Genomic DNA, 13,759 nt, shown 5'->3' with positions numbered 1-13,759 from the left:
ATTTTCCAAGCTTTTACTTCGCTAGCATTTTGAAATCAGTTCAAAATAAAACTGTGGTATAGGCTTTTATTTACTTTTTCTGTCCTACAGGTACTAACAAATCATCTTCATGCTCATCATAGATTCTGCCACAATAAGAATGGCAAAGTTGTGAAGGATCGATATAGCTGGTCAGCCTAGCCAAGAACATTAAATTACATGAAGTACAGAATACAGAATTACTGATTCTGTAATTCTTTATGCTCTATTCCAGGTCACCAGAGCCATAGATTCGTGTCTTTACCGTCTCAGCCATTTCTCTATCTCTAGATATATACCGAGCTACGTGTCAATTAACTTTATATCATATGACTAGCTTTGATTTTGTTTTGCATGATCATAATAATTAGGTCAAAGCGAAAAAATCAGGAACGTATACAACAAATGTTCAAACATAAAATATAATACAAAGGAGTCTTTTGAGCACTCAACCACGCATCATCGCGTAAATATAATAAAACAACTATGTTGAAAAGGCCCCTGCTTTGGGATCCAGTGTTGTTGCACAAGTGGTAGTTATGCCAGTGCCGGCCCGAGGCAAGATTTAGGATGGAGCGAGATCCTATTATGGCGCCCCCTTGGTCAGTAGCGTAGCGAACATAACTGGCGCTCGGGGCACGACACTTCATTGGCGCCTCCTCCAGAAACACATATAGTTTGTCTTGGAGACCATTTTGGCGCCCCTCTGCGAGTGGCTCCCGGTGCTTGATACACCCCCTTGCTACGCCACTGCCCTTGGTTGCTCCAAATTTATACCCTTTAATTTTCTTTACCACTGAGGCGCCCCCTAGGACTTAGCACCTGGAGCGGCTGCTCCTTTCGCCCTATGGTAGGGCCGGCTCTGAGTTATGCCACTGGGTTTAGTTGTTTAACAGATGGAAAACAATAACAAAAGAACAGGGAAGAAAGTTATAACAAAATTCTTATAGTGAAGTGAAAATTTCAGAAATTTAATTGCTGCAGGAGTAGAGAAGTTATATTACTAAAGTAATTAGTCTACACTACTAATTGAGACGAAGCGTTAGCGAAGCCTCTTCTATGTGGCTTAGAAAATTGAATTCGATCTCAAATTTTGATGAGCCGATTTTGATTAAACTTTGCTATTTTCCATTAATCGCAATGAATTCAAACATGTCATAAAGATCCATTTAAATGTAAAAAATAAGTTCATGATTTTGTTTTCGATATAGGCCTACAGTGAGGTCAAAGTGGTAATGACTGCTTCCTGACGCCACTGAGCATGTCTTTACAGAATTTAGGGTCAAAAATAAAACAAGCATTGCGCGCTTAAAAGAAAATAAGCGCGAAAAACGGACAAAATGCAAGAACAAACAATCGATGGCGATAGCTTTGTTCTTGGTTCGCCTCTCCGTGTCGGCAAGCGAAGGAATCGCCTCTCTCGTAGCCGGCAGTTAAGAGAATAGCCGCTTTTGTGGCGGAAAATGCAAAGTTCGCCTGTGCGCGATTGTTTCATCTGTATCTAACAGGTGCAGGGATCGTTTCTTTCTTTCCGTCTCCACTTCGACTTTGTCGCGAAATGACAAAGTCGCGTGATGTGCTAGTTAACTACTATATGTTTAGTTTCAACTACTCTTAATTACTATCAATATGTTATTTTCCTTTTTCACAGTACTTTTGCCATGGAGTATTCCATTGCAGGCGTCTCTATTTGCCATGGAGTATTCTATTGCAGGCGTCTCTAACCTTTTTCCAAGAAGGCCTATGACCTGTAAAATAAGTCTGAGGGCAGATACAAAAGATATAATCAAAACCTTTTTACTTCTGAACAACAACAGACATAAATCAAAATGAAATTTGCAACTGTTTTTTCAAAAGAATATCAACAAAATTGGGGATAAATTTTGTGGTATCCAATATTAAAATTTTCTACAGATAATTGTTAGTAAATGATGTTCAACATTTTGATTTCATTTTAAATCTAACTGTATTTCACTTAATGTAAACAACTGTATTTCATTTTAAATCTAAAAGTTCATTATTCTGATAAGTTTGCTATTGCAAGGTCTGTTATAACAAGTTTGCACTATGTTAAACAGTATGTTAAACGTACTTACTTTGTTTATTTATTTTTTTTTTTGCTTTTAGCATACCAGTTGTTAAAATTTACCTTCTGCACTGTTTAATCTTCTAAAGTGATAACAGAAGTGTCTAGTGATGAGACATGAACATCTGCAGAGGGGACAAATGGGATGCTTGCCCTCCCCTGAGATTGAATAAGAAATTCCACAAATTATAAATACAGAATTTATTTAGATATGAAACCTTACACCTTGACAATGGGACACTTTGTTTTTTGTATTGATGCAATATTGTATTCTCTAATCTACTTGTGAAAAAAAGAACTAAATAAAAATTTATTTATTTGTCTCCAAGCTTTGACTCCCCTTGGAAAATTTTCTGTGAACACCCATGCATCAAGTGTTTTTCTCATAGTACAGGGTGGGAAAGAAAGTTACTTAACATCTGTGCTACAGAATATAGAATGTACCCAGATTGATGTGTGTTACATGCACAGCCGCCATCTCGGCCATATTAAATGCAACTCCGAAATAGTAAATGGGAAGGAGTTCATGTGACACCTCATTTAGAGTCAGAATTTCACAAAGAATTGATTGCTGAAAGATTTTATTAACCTACTTCAAATGGTTACTGTTATGCATGTTAAATGATGTGTTCAATGTACATTCTTTGAGTACATTCTATATTTTGTAGCAGAGGTGTTAAGTGACTTTCTTTCCCACCCTGTACAATACAAACATTAAATGGTTATAACCATGTAAATTACTTGTGGTTTTCTATTTTGAATGTTATGTTCGAATTTGTTTGAATTTAATTCGAACAATATTCGAATTAAATTCAAACATAAAATTCGAATATTGGTTCGATTATAGAACGATTGTAAACGTTCCAGAAACGTTGAAAATAGTTCATTTGACTGGACGTGAACAGGAGACGTTCAGAAATAGAATCGGGATCAGGTCTCTAATTAGTCTGGAAACAGGGGACCTAATTCTTGCATTCTGTGAAAACGGGTAAGATTGGCTATAATGTAATTATCTTAATCTTCACTATCGTTACTTTTTGCCCACAAATAAAAATCCAGCGAAGCGGGTCCTTGCAGCTAGATTCTCGATTACTTAGAAAAACAGTCTTTTATATATAAAAAACAAAAACTATATTACATACAAATGTACAAACAAATAAAAACCCAGCAAAGCAGGTCCTTGCAGCTAGTAATTAATAAAAATTGATATAATATTGTCTTCATTAATATTAAATAAAATAAAACTGAAAAATATGTCTGTATAGTTTTCAGTTTTTATTTTATGTAATATTAAATGTAATGTTAATATTTTTAAAATAAGTTAAATTGCAGCCAGTCAGGAAGTAATTAACTTTTAAACTAATTTTAATTTACCTTAATTAAACTGTTTCAGAACTGATAACAATCTGAAATTTTGAAGAGACTTTCAGAGTACAGACATTTTGAGGTCATATGAAATGGATATTAGAGCATATTCTAAGATCAATGTTAAATACTTTATCTCATTGACTTATGATTCTATCTCTAAAATAGCCTTATCTTAATAATAAACACTTAAATTTTAAAAATAATGAACATTTTCAATAATAAAATAAAAAATTCCATTTCATCAATTTTATCATGTTAAAAAATTCACTCGTTAAAAAAAGCTGATTCAGGATTCTTCTGGGATTAAGGAACTTGAAGCTTAAGCTTCATTAGTTTCATAATAAATCTTCTTATTATCTAAATCTACCATATAGATTTATTATGAAATGTAAAATCTTTAATAAGAAGTAAAATTAGAAAAAAATAGTAAATCATTTATTTAAATTTAAAATAAGTTTTAGTTATTATTAATATTAATACATGCAATTATTTATTGTGACATCATCACAATGCCAGGCTTTAATTTTTAATCAGATTTTTTAAATTTATTTAATTTAAAATATATTCTCTCTATTTCAAATTAGTTGTGTCTTGCCCCTGTACATCATACTTTTCCTGTTAGCAATAGTCATGCTGGTCATCTAACTAACTCTTTCTACGGAAAAATTTTAAATTGAAATAACATGACTTCTGGTTTTCATTGGAAGTTCATGTACAGAGTAGTTAATTGGAGCATCCTGCTCCAAATCTTTCTCATCTTCATCTATCTAACTCTCTAAGATTAAAAAAGGACAGAGAAAGACAGACAACAGAAGAAATCCATAGGTCTACAATTTTTTAAAATTGCAACCCAATTAAGATTTGCTCATGAACTAGAGTTACTACAGGTAAAAGGTGGCCTTTCAAAAAATTTGCAGGGAATCTATGGTTTTCCATTACTGCATTTATTTGTAGAATTTTATTGTAAAGAGAATTGTAACTTTTCTATAGACTTAATGCAAAATTGTGTCTGCATTCCTGAAAATTTTTAAGGCTACATATTACAAAGATATGTATAAAATATTTTGCAATATAATGTATAAAATGTAAAAATACCTGTTAATGTATAAAATAATAACTTGTGTTGGTGTAAATCTGAGAAAAGCATACATGATAATAATAATGTATTTTGGATCATATGTAGTTTCTGATTCAGCATTCTGTGATTAAGAAATGTTAATGCTGAAAGTTTGGATATAAATGTCCAACATATCATATAATTATAACACTAAATTTAGATCTGCTATACAGAGAATATTATGTATATATTAATTATAGATTGATAGAATAATACTAAACTTGCATCATATCTTATTTGTGATCAAAAGATTATTTTTATTGTTTATATAAAATCTACATAAAATGATAGAAACAGATAAAAAATTAATTAACAAAATAAAATAGTTTGAACAATGTTCTATCTTGAACAATTAAAATTAAATGCTTATATGAGATTTTAGCCGTACATTCAGTAAGGCTCACATTATTTATTATTGGACTGCAATTTGAAAAAATTGTAAACCTATAAATTCCCACTGTTGCTCATTTGTCTTTCCTTAATCTCAAGAACAGAGTTAGATAGATGAAAGTCAAGACCAGATGTGGAAAGCTTAGGGGCAAGAAGTCTCAATTAACTATATACAAACTTCCAGTACAGACTGGAAGTCACATGATTTCAATTCAAAACTTTTCCCCAGAATAAACTTACATAGATGATTGGCATGACTGAAAAGTATAATGTACAGGAGCAAGACACTGCTAATTGAAAGACACTGAGATTGAAAACATATATTTTAAATTAAATAAATTAAAAATTGCAGCCTGGCATTGTAATGATGTCACATTAATTTTTGCTCATTTTGAATTAAATTCTATAAAGCTAATCAAAACTATTAAAAAACCCTAACTGACCAGTACTAACTAACTAATCCTATAGACCAGTGATTGCCAATTTAAGTCTACAAACTAGATCTGACTTGCCAGGCCATTTCTTAATGCTTATGCTGTATCTCTCCAGTACCCCATACATTTTCACCATTATAAACAACCAAGCAATAACCTATATCCAGCAATGGGAAAAATTCACATTAGATGGACCCATAGCAATATAAGCTGTGACCTGGTACAGGTGCTGCAAGTTCAAACACACAAAGAACTGCAAGTCAACAGTCAAACCTGCAGTTATATCCCTGTGATTACTCATATAAATAAAGAATGTACTAGAACACTGCAGTGCAGTAACTACAGTAAGATTAACAGAAGGTTCCAGCCTGCAGATAACTAGGGAAACTCATATATGAATACCAGCTGCTCTCACAATAGAGAAAATTACAATGATTTTGGGCAGATAACCCACAGAAAATTGCAAAAGTAAAAATAAAATCTTTGTATAACCCACACTACTGTATACACCATACCTTCAGGAGGACTATTAATTAAAAGCAAGATAATTATAGTATGTACTTTAGAAGTTGCCAACTCAAGCATTAAAATATTCTTTTTCCTGTTTCATTTCTTCTAACAAATCATTGCAGATAATTATATATTTACATTAACAACCAAGTCCAAATATTCTTTAATAATCACATTAATTTCCAGATTATTCAGACTAATAATCTGGAAATTAATGTGATTATTTCAGATTCAGGAAACCTGAAAATCAATTAAAAGTTTGCATTGCTGAGCTAACATCCATGTATCATGTAAGTCATCAATGTAGTAAGGCATCAATATCAATATCAATCCAAGTAAGGCACCAATAATTACAATAGCTTGAATTGTAAAATGAAACCATACACAACTTTTCAAACAGTCATTGCTTTCCAAACAACATATTTCAATGTTTCGAAGAAGAAAAAAAATGCTTAAAAAATCATCATAAAAGTATTATTGAGAGAAAATACTTGTGATATCTCTTCTATGTGGTTTGTTCTCAAAATTTGATAGGCCAATTTTGATAAAACTTTGCCATTTTCCATTAATTTCAATGAAACAAAGTCATGAAATGCCAAAAATGTGATTAAAATGGGGTTAACCCCATTTTTTAATCACATTTTTGGCATTTCATGACTTTGTTTTCAAGATACAATGGTATCACTGTGACAATGTCCATGCTCCCTGATGCAAACATGTGTGCCTAATGGAAAATGGGCACTAAAAACAAAAAAGCATAAGAACAAAGCAATCAATGCCAATTGCATTGTTCTTGTGTCACCTCTCTGTGTCAGCAGGTGCTAGGATCATCTCTTCCTCAGCAAGTGTGAATACTTTCTTTCCAGCTCTGTCTGAATTCTGTTGTAATAAAACAAAGTTATATGATATCCCTAGTTATTTGATGAAATCATTATTCAATGAACTTCATAAATATCTATAGGAACACATGCATGGTGTAGTGGTTTTGTAAAGGTTTAAATGCTTGTAACTTCTGATAAGTGAATCTTTCAAAAAATGTTTTATATAAAAGTTTATTTTGATGTAGAATCATAATATGCAATAAAAAATGAAAATTCCCATTTAAGAAAATAAAGTTGACCCTGTTTTCACTGATTGTAGTGCTAACTATGATGAAACCAATGCCCTATCTTATAGCTCCTCAAATTCTAACATTTTTCATTCAATAATTTTTACTTTCCTAGCCATTATATATGCCTAACAAGGGAAATACTGCCTTCTGGACTTTTTGCAACCTCCATATTTTGAGATCTCTTCAACCCAAAAAACATAATAAAAAATTCCTCAGATGTGTATGTGTGTATTTTAGCAAGTAATTTGGCATTTTGTAATAAAGAAATATAATCCTTATATATAAATGAGGATGTTTGTTTGCTTGATATGCACACCTAGGCCGTTCGACCAATTGTTACAAAACTTGAAAATTAAGTTCACATACTTTAAACTTAAATAACATTGTACATCTCACCCCAAAATTTTGATTGAATTTCAATATATCAATTAATTTCTGTCTACATTCATTTGCTGGCTTTATTTGTAGCTCCATCTATTGGTAAAAAATTTAAGAGAATAATAAACTAAATATAATTCTTACAAAAACGGATATAATTTTTAAAAATATATATTATATTCAATTAATTACTGTGACAATGATATAGTGCAAAATAGATATGTTATTACATGCCATTACTGAGGCAAGTAGCACATAACACATGCCTGCATGGAGTAGAGTATTGTTTGCACCTGTATCTCATACTTTTCCTGTTAGCAATAGAGTTGTGCCAATTATGTATGTAATTCTGCTCAGTGGAAAATTTTTTAATTTAATTTAATTTAATTTAACATGACTTCCGGATCAAACTGGAAGTTTGTATATAATTAATCTGGCCCTCCTGCTCTTAAACTTTCCATATCTGGTTTTGACTTTCATCTATCTAACTCCTTTCTCAAGATTAACCACTCAGCACTGAGTGACAAATATATTTGTCAAGGTCGATTGTGTGGCAGTGGTGAGGGACAAATATATACATAAAATTCTTCTGGGGGGGTATCGCCAAAAACTAGCCTAAAACTACTACATTTTTTGCAGTAGTTTTAGGCTAGTTTTTGGCGACATAAAAAATAAATTATGTAACAATAAAAGAAGACTTTTGTTTACTAGACATAACTGTTTACAAAATATTTTTTCAAAATAGTAATGAGAAAAAACGTGTGGAAAAATACTCTAAAAATTTCACACGTTTATTCTCCACTACTTTGGGGTAGCACCATATCTGACTATTCCACTGTTGAAAGGTTAAGGAAAGACAGGACAGTGGATGGATAACAGTGGAAATTTATAGGTTTACAATTTTTTCAAAATGTAGCCCAATAAGTACCCTCCAGTAACCGAGTAAATAAAACCACCACTGATAGTTGCTTGTGGGTTTGTGCATTGCCAACAGACTGGCCATGTGCAGTTTTCTGAGTTTTCTTCATGTTAGTAACACCTAACTATTTACATAAGCCAGTTTTACAAAGTCTTCCCGAGATGCATCCTTCTTGACAGATTAGTTATGGCAATGCAACACATCAGCAAATAAACCAAACTAATTCTAATAGTTTTTCTATAAATGTGATATTTATGAGGACATACTTAACTACCATGAAACTTGAACACCCTGTTCCTCTCCAGATAAGATCTCAATGGTCAGTGGTCAAAAAATAAATTGAAATCCTCCTGTAATCTCAACCACACTATTATAGTGTTTATATTAATTATATTATTGATGAACAGAATAGTTTCCAAATGATACCAGTTGATGTCACTTGCTAAATAACATCAATTAATATGCATTCAAAANGTTTTCTGAGTTTTCTTCATGTTAGTAACACCTAACTATTTACATAAGCCAGTTTTACAAAGTCTTCCCGAGATGCATCCTTCTTGACAGATTAGTTATGGCAATGCAACACATCAGCAAATAAACCAAACTAATTCTAATAGTTTTTCTATAAATGTGATATTTATGAGGACATACTTAACTACCATGAAACTTGAACACCCTGTTCCTCTCCAGATAAGATCTCAATGGTCAGTGGTCAAAAAATAAATTGAAATCCTCCTGTAATCTCAACCACACTATTATAGTGTTTATATTAATTGTCATAAATATTAGTTCTTTATTATAACAAAATCTCATAACAGATGATGACAAATAAATTTTATTTATTATGATTAACAACATAAAAGTTTTTGTTTAAATAAAATCTCTTCACAGCTGGGAAAGTTATGCAACTCATTGTTGAATTGTTTTGTAGATTTATATTTTTCAAGTTATTCCAGTGGATTGATTAAAATGGACTAATCCTATGTATAATAGTAAAACCTATATAATGTGGAACCCAAATAAAATGAAAAACTCTCTAAATGCAAAAATTTCTTTGGAACAAAGTGATTTTCTGTATTAAATTTTGCTATAAGTCAGAAACCTGTCCTATGCATATACAGAAGAGTTTTTGGGTACAAAGATCATAACCAGGATAAAGTGGAAAATTAAAATTCCACTTGCAAACAAATTAATAAAATAATCTACAGGTATAATGGTCATACAAAGCACAAAAAACTGTTCTGATAAGTTAAGTTTCAAGCCTTGCCAGAGAAATGAAAGTCATGTAAGAAAGGATATGGATACAGGTCTTTGTTAAAATTAATCAGAGGCAGAATCAAATATTTTTAAGAATCAAGAAATAAAATATCAAATGAGTTTCTGAGAAGTGAGTTCTTAAAAACAAGCAAGTAATGAAAGAAATGAACGACAATAAAAATAAAATAAAGTGCTGCCAATTTGACTTATACACAATAGTTACTAACTAACTACTACCAAACATTCAAAAACAATATGATTAACATGTTGATAACTACACAGATTGAACAATTAATTACAACATTAAAATTCCTCAAGGAGCTGGATCACATAACTTGGTTTCTATATTACTATAATGCAATTATAATTTTGAATAGAGAGCAAGAAGCTACTACTTGGAACTCAAATTGGCTTGTTCACTGTCAAATGAACTAATAAGGATTGCATCTAATAAAAAAACCTCTAAACATTAAATATGTAGTAACTAACATTTATGAATGTAACGTTTTTGGTCCTTTTGATTGACCATCTTCAGAAAAACATATAAAATTTAAAATTTTACAAAAAAAACAAAGCCATCTGTATTCCAAAATGAGTTTCCAAAATGAGTTTTTTAAGCTTCTATTTTTGGTATATACAAACTTTAAAAATACATGTGTCAGTTTTTTTTACATATTATATAATATTGCACATTACATTGCAAAATCAATAAACATCTAAAATGTCTATTACCCACAGTGAAATAACCTATGCATAGAACCTTCCAAAATTTTTTAAAATTCATATATTCCAAAAATAGAAGCTTATAAAAACTGTTTTGAAATATGGACAGCTTTCTTCTTTCTGTAAAATTTAAAATTTTACAGATTTTCCTGAAGACGGTTAATCAAAAACACCAAAAACAATAAATTAATAAATGTTAGTTACTGCATATTTAATGGTTACAAGGTTTTTATTATGATAATGCAGTTCAGAAAGGATTAAGGATTGCTTCTGAAAAGTATTTTAATGCCTAACACAAAATGTTGTAGACAACAAGAATTTTTTTACAATAGAATAATTTTCAATTCTTGCTTAAGAGAATCAAAGTTGAAAGAGCTTACATCACAATATTGCTGGAAAAATGTTCAAAGGTGTGTTTTTCTTTTTATGTGACTCAATTCTTGCTTTTGAATACTCCAATTTTTAGTTGGAATCACTTTGGATTAAAAATGAATTACTAATATCAATAATAAACTTTATTATATACATTGCAATAAGTGATTTTACTATAAAAAATGCCAGATAGCTGAGCAGTTAAGATGTCAGTCTACCACTCTGGGGAACCAGGAATGAATCCAGACAGATCAGAAAATCCTAAAAATTTTTGCAAGGTAACCCATCCCAGATATTTCAGATCATTCCAGACCCAGATCACCCACTCAGATCACTAAGAGGACCTGCTATAAGAGGCCCTCTTAGTGACCACAGGGCAGAAAGAGTATAAAAAAAAAAAAATATATTTCAGATGTCATCCCTCATCACTCCACTATCCACTGTGGGCCTGGCTGAACCCAAAATGAACTTGATAAAACAGCTCTTTTAGTGTCCTCAGGGTGGAGTGAATGAAAAACTAAAAAAACCGAATGTAAACATGTGATATTTATACAATGCAGTTTAAAGATGAAAAAACAAAAGAAAAAATAATTTGGTACCATGCCTTCCAATTACACAGGTTTACTGTATACAGTGGTGCACCCAGAGGGAGGCCAGGGGCCCTAACACTCCCAAAGTAAAAATAAAACAAAAACACTAGTAAATTTTCCTAAAATCTTTTCTTAATTAAAATTCATTGTTTTATTTATATTGTGTGTTGTCTTCTATTTCTACATTACTTATAAATTAACAGTCACATAAGGGGGAATTTCATTGAATTCACATTAAAAATTTATTTTATCCATTCAACTTGGCTCTTCAAAAACTAAAACCTGAGTGTGCCACTGACTGTATATATATATACACACAGCACCAGATTTACATAAGGGCATTTTGGGCTGGTGACCAGGGCCTCCACAAAACTATGTTTAAACATAATTTTTTTTCCTATTACTGCGACAGCCTAGTATACCTAGTCACAGGGGCCACTCACCACCTTTGTATGAGGGTAGTGCCCATCCTATGTCCTAACCTCAAGTTTTTCTTTCTTTATCCTATCCTTTTATATTCTTATCTCATTTCCTACCTTATCCTCATATTATCCTCACATTAATTCCTCACTTATTTATCCTACCTCAATAATGTCCTACCAACTGTTCTGTATTCATTCTAGGCCTTGTGAGGCAGAGAAAAGCAAACCCAAGAAAAACCGATAAAACACATCAAAAAATTTTGGAAAAAAATTTTACATAGGTATTTTTCAATTAAGTTAAAATAATTCATTTTACACAATAAAATATGTGTATGTTTATAATAACCTTGTAATCAACAAGTTTGCTTTATTTAATTTAAATGTATTATGTTTAATGTATATTGTCTATATTTTATAAAATAAAACATTATTTAATTAATTTTATATGAATTTATAAGAATGTTTTAAGCTTTAACACCTTTACAATAAGTAAAATTTTTGAAAACATATTTTTTTAAGTACAGTATTTTGTATAAATTTTCTAAATCATCAAATTTGCGTACTCTTAAAGGGAAAACCCCACCTTATTTGTGTCCATGGGCCTCTGATTGTTAAATCCAGCACTGCATACACATCAAACCCAATACATAGCAATTATGACTGAATATAAATAATTTTTTTTGTTTTATTACAAGAGAATTTAAAAAGTATTTGAATGCAACTATTAAAGAAAATAATTCAANTTAAGTACAGTAATTTGTATAAATTTTCTAAATCATCAAATTTGCCTACTCTTAGGGACCCACCAGTGGCCAAGCGGTCTTCGTTCCCTGAACACTAGGAGTTCAGTCGTATGTTCGTATCTCGCTCTGACAGGTTGGCCACGTGGAGTTTTCCGGATTTTCTCCACATCTGTAACACCTAAATAGGGGCCAGTTTACCTTAAAAAGACCTTCCGGAAGGCATCCCCTACGCAGATCGCCCAAGTGTTGCGTTGCCATAACTAACTAAGCAAACAGCCTACTCTTAAAGGGCACTCCACCTTATTTGTGCCTATGATTGTTCAATATGGCGCTGCTCTCACCAAATTCCATTTCATATTTACCACTATTTGCGCGAAATATATCAAATCTATTGAAATATGATCCTGTTGATATTTCTTCAACAGGAAAATATAGCAAGTGTCTTTCTCTATAAGTCTGCAATAAACAAACATAATTTTTGTTCAAAAGCAAGTACAGTAGAGCGTCGTTTATCCGAATCGATTGGGGACTCGGGTTGTTCGGATAACATATTTTTCGGATAACCGATTGTGTACGAAAAAATATATTAACCTATCCCATGTTGAAATTTTTCTCCGTTGCGTGTTGCTTCGCGTTGAATTTTCGTCGATGTTAAGCCTAACGTAAACTTTTTAAAATAATAATCATGGCAATTGTATCGTAAAAAATTATTTCTTTATTTTTTACAAACAAAATAAATATATTGAAAAATATAAAAACAAAAAAAATTATACTTTACAAGTTAATCTAGTATCAAAAACGTTCGATTCAGCACCACACAGTCCTCAGAAAAACACCACACAAATGTGCCAGTGCTGCCAGCTAAAACACACACATCAACAAAAAAAATATTGGAGTAGCCCAAGATATAGCCAAAGATTGCAGCGCCACAGCACTAGCGAAAATTTAAATTTGCCGACTGGAATGCTTTCGGATAACCGGCTTTCGGATAAACGACGCTCTACTGTANTCATTAACATAAAATTAAAATATTGTCTATAAAATTTTTTAAAAGAAATTACAGAAAAATCAAAAGTACAGATCATTAAACTTATAAATATATTTAACCATTTAACACTTAGTAAAGAATAAATAAAATTTATTAAAATTCTTTGAGTATCAATAGACTATGTCAGCAATACATCTGTGCTATAGTTTTGTATTATTACTTTTACCTTTTTTATAGTTTGATTAGAATTACTTTCAGATTATTAGAAGTTTTCTGTTTTTGATATACATTTACATATATCAAAAGTTTTTAAATATATTACACACACTTAAT

The sequence above is a fragment of the Centruroides sculpturatus genome, unplaced genomic scaffold (assembly GCF_000671375.1).
Source record: "Centruroides sculpturatus isolate CEXI.00-Female unplaced genomic scaffold, Cexi_2.0 scaffold790, whole genome shotgun sequence".
Classification (NCBI taxonomy): domain Eukaryota; kingdom Metazoa; phylum Arthropoda; class Arachnida; order Scorpiones; family Buthidae; genus Centruroides; species Centruroides sculpturatus.
The sequence above is the reverse complement of the archived record's forward strand: the minus strand, read 5'-3'. Positions refer to the sequence as shown.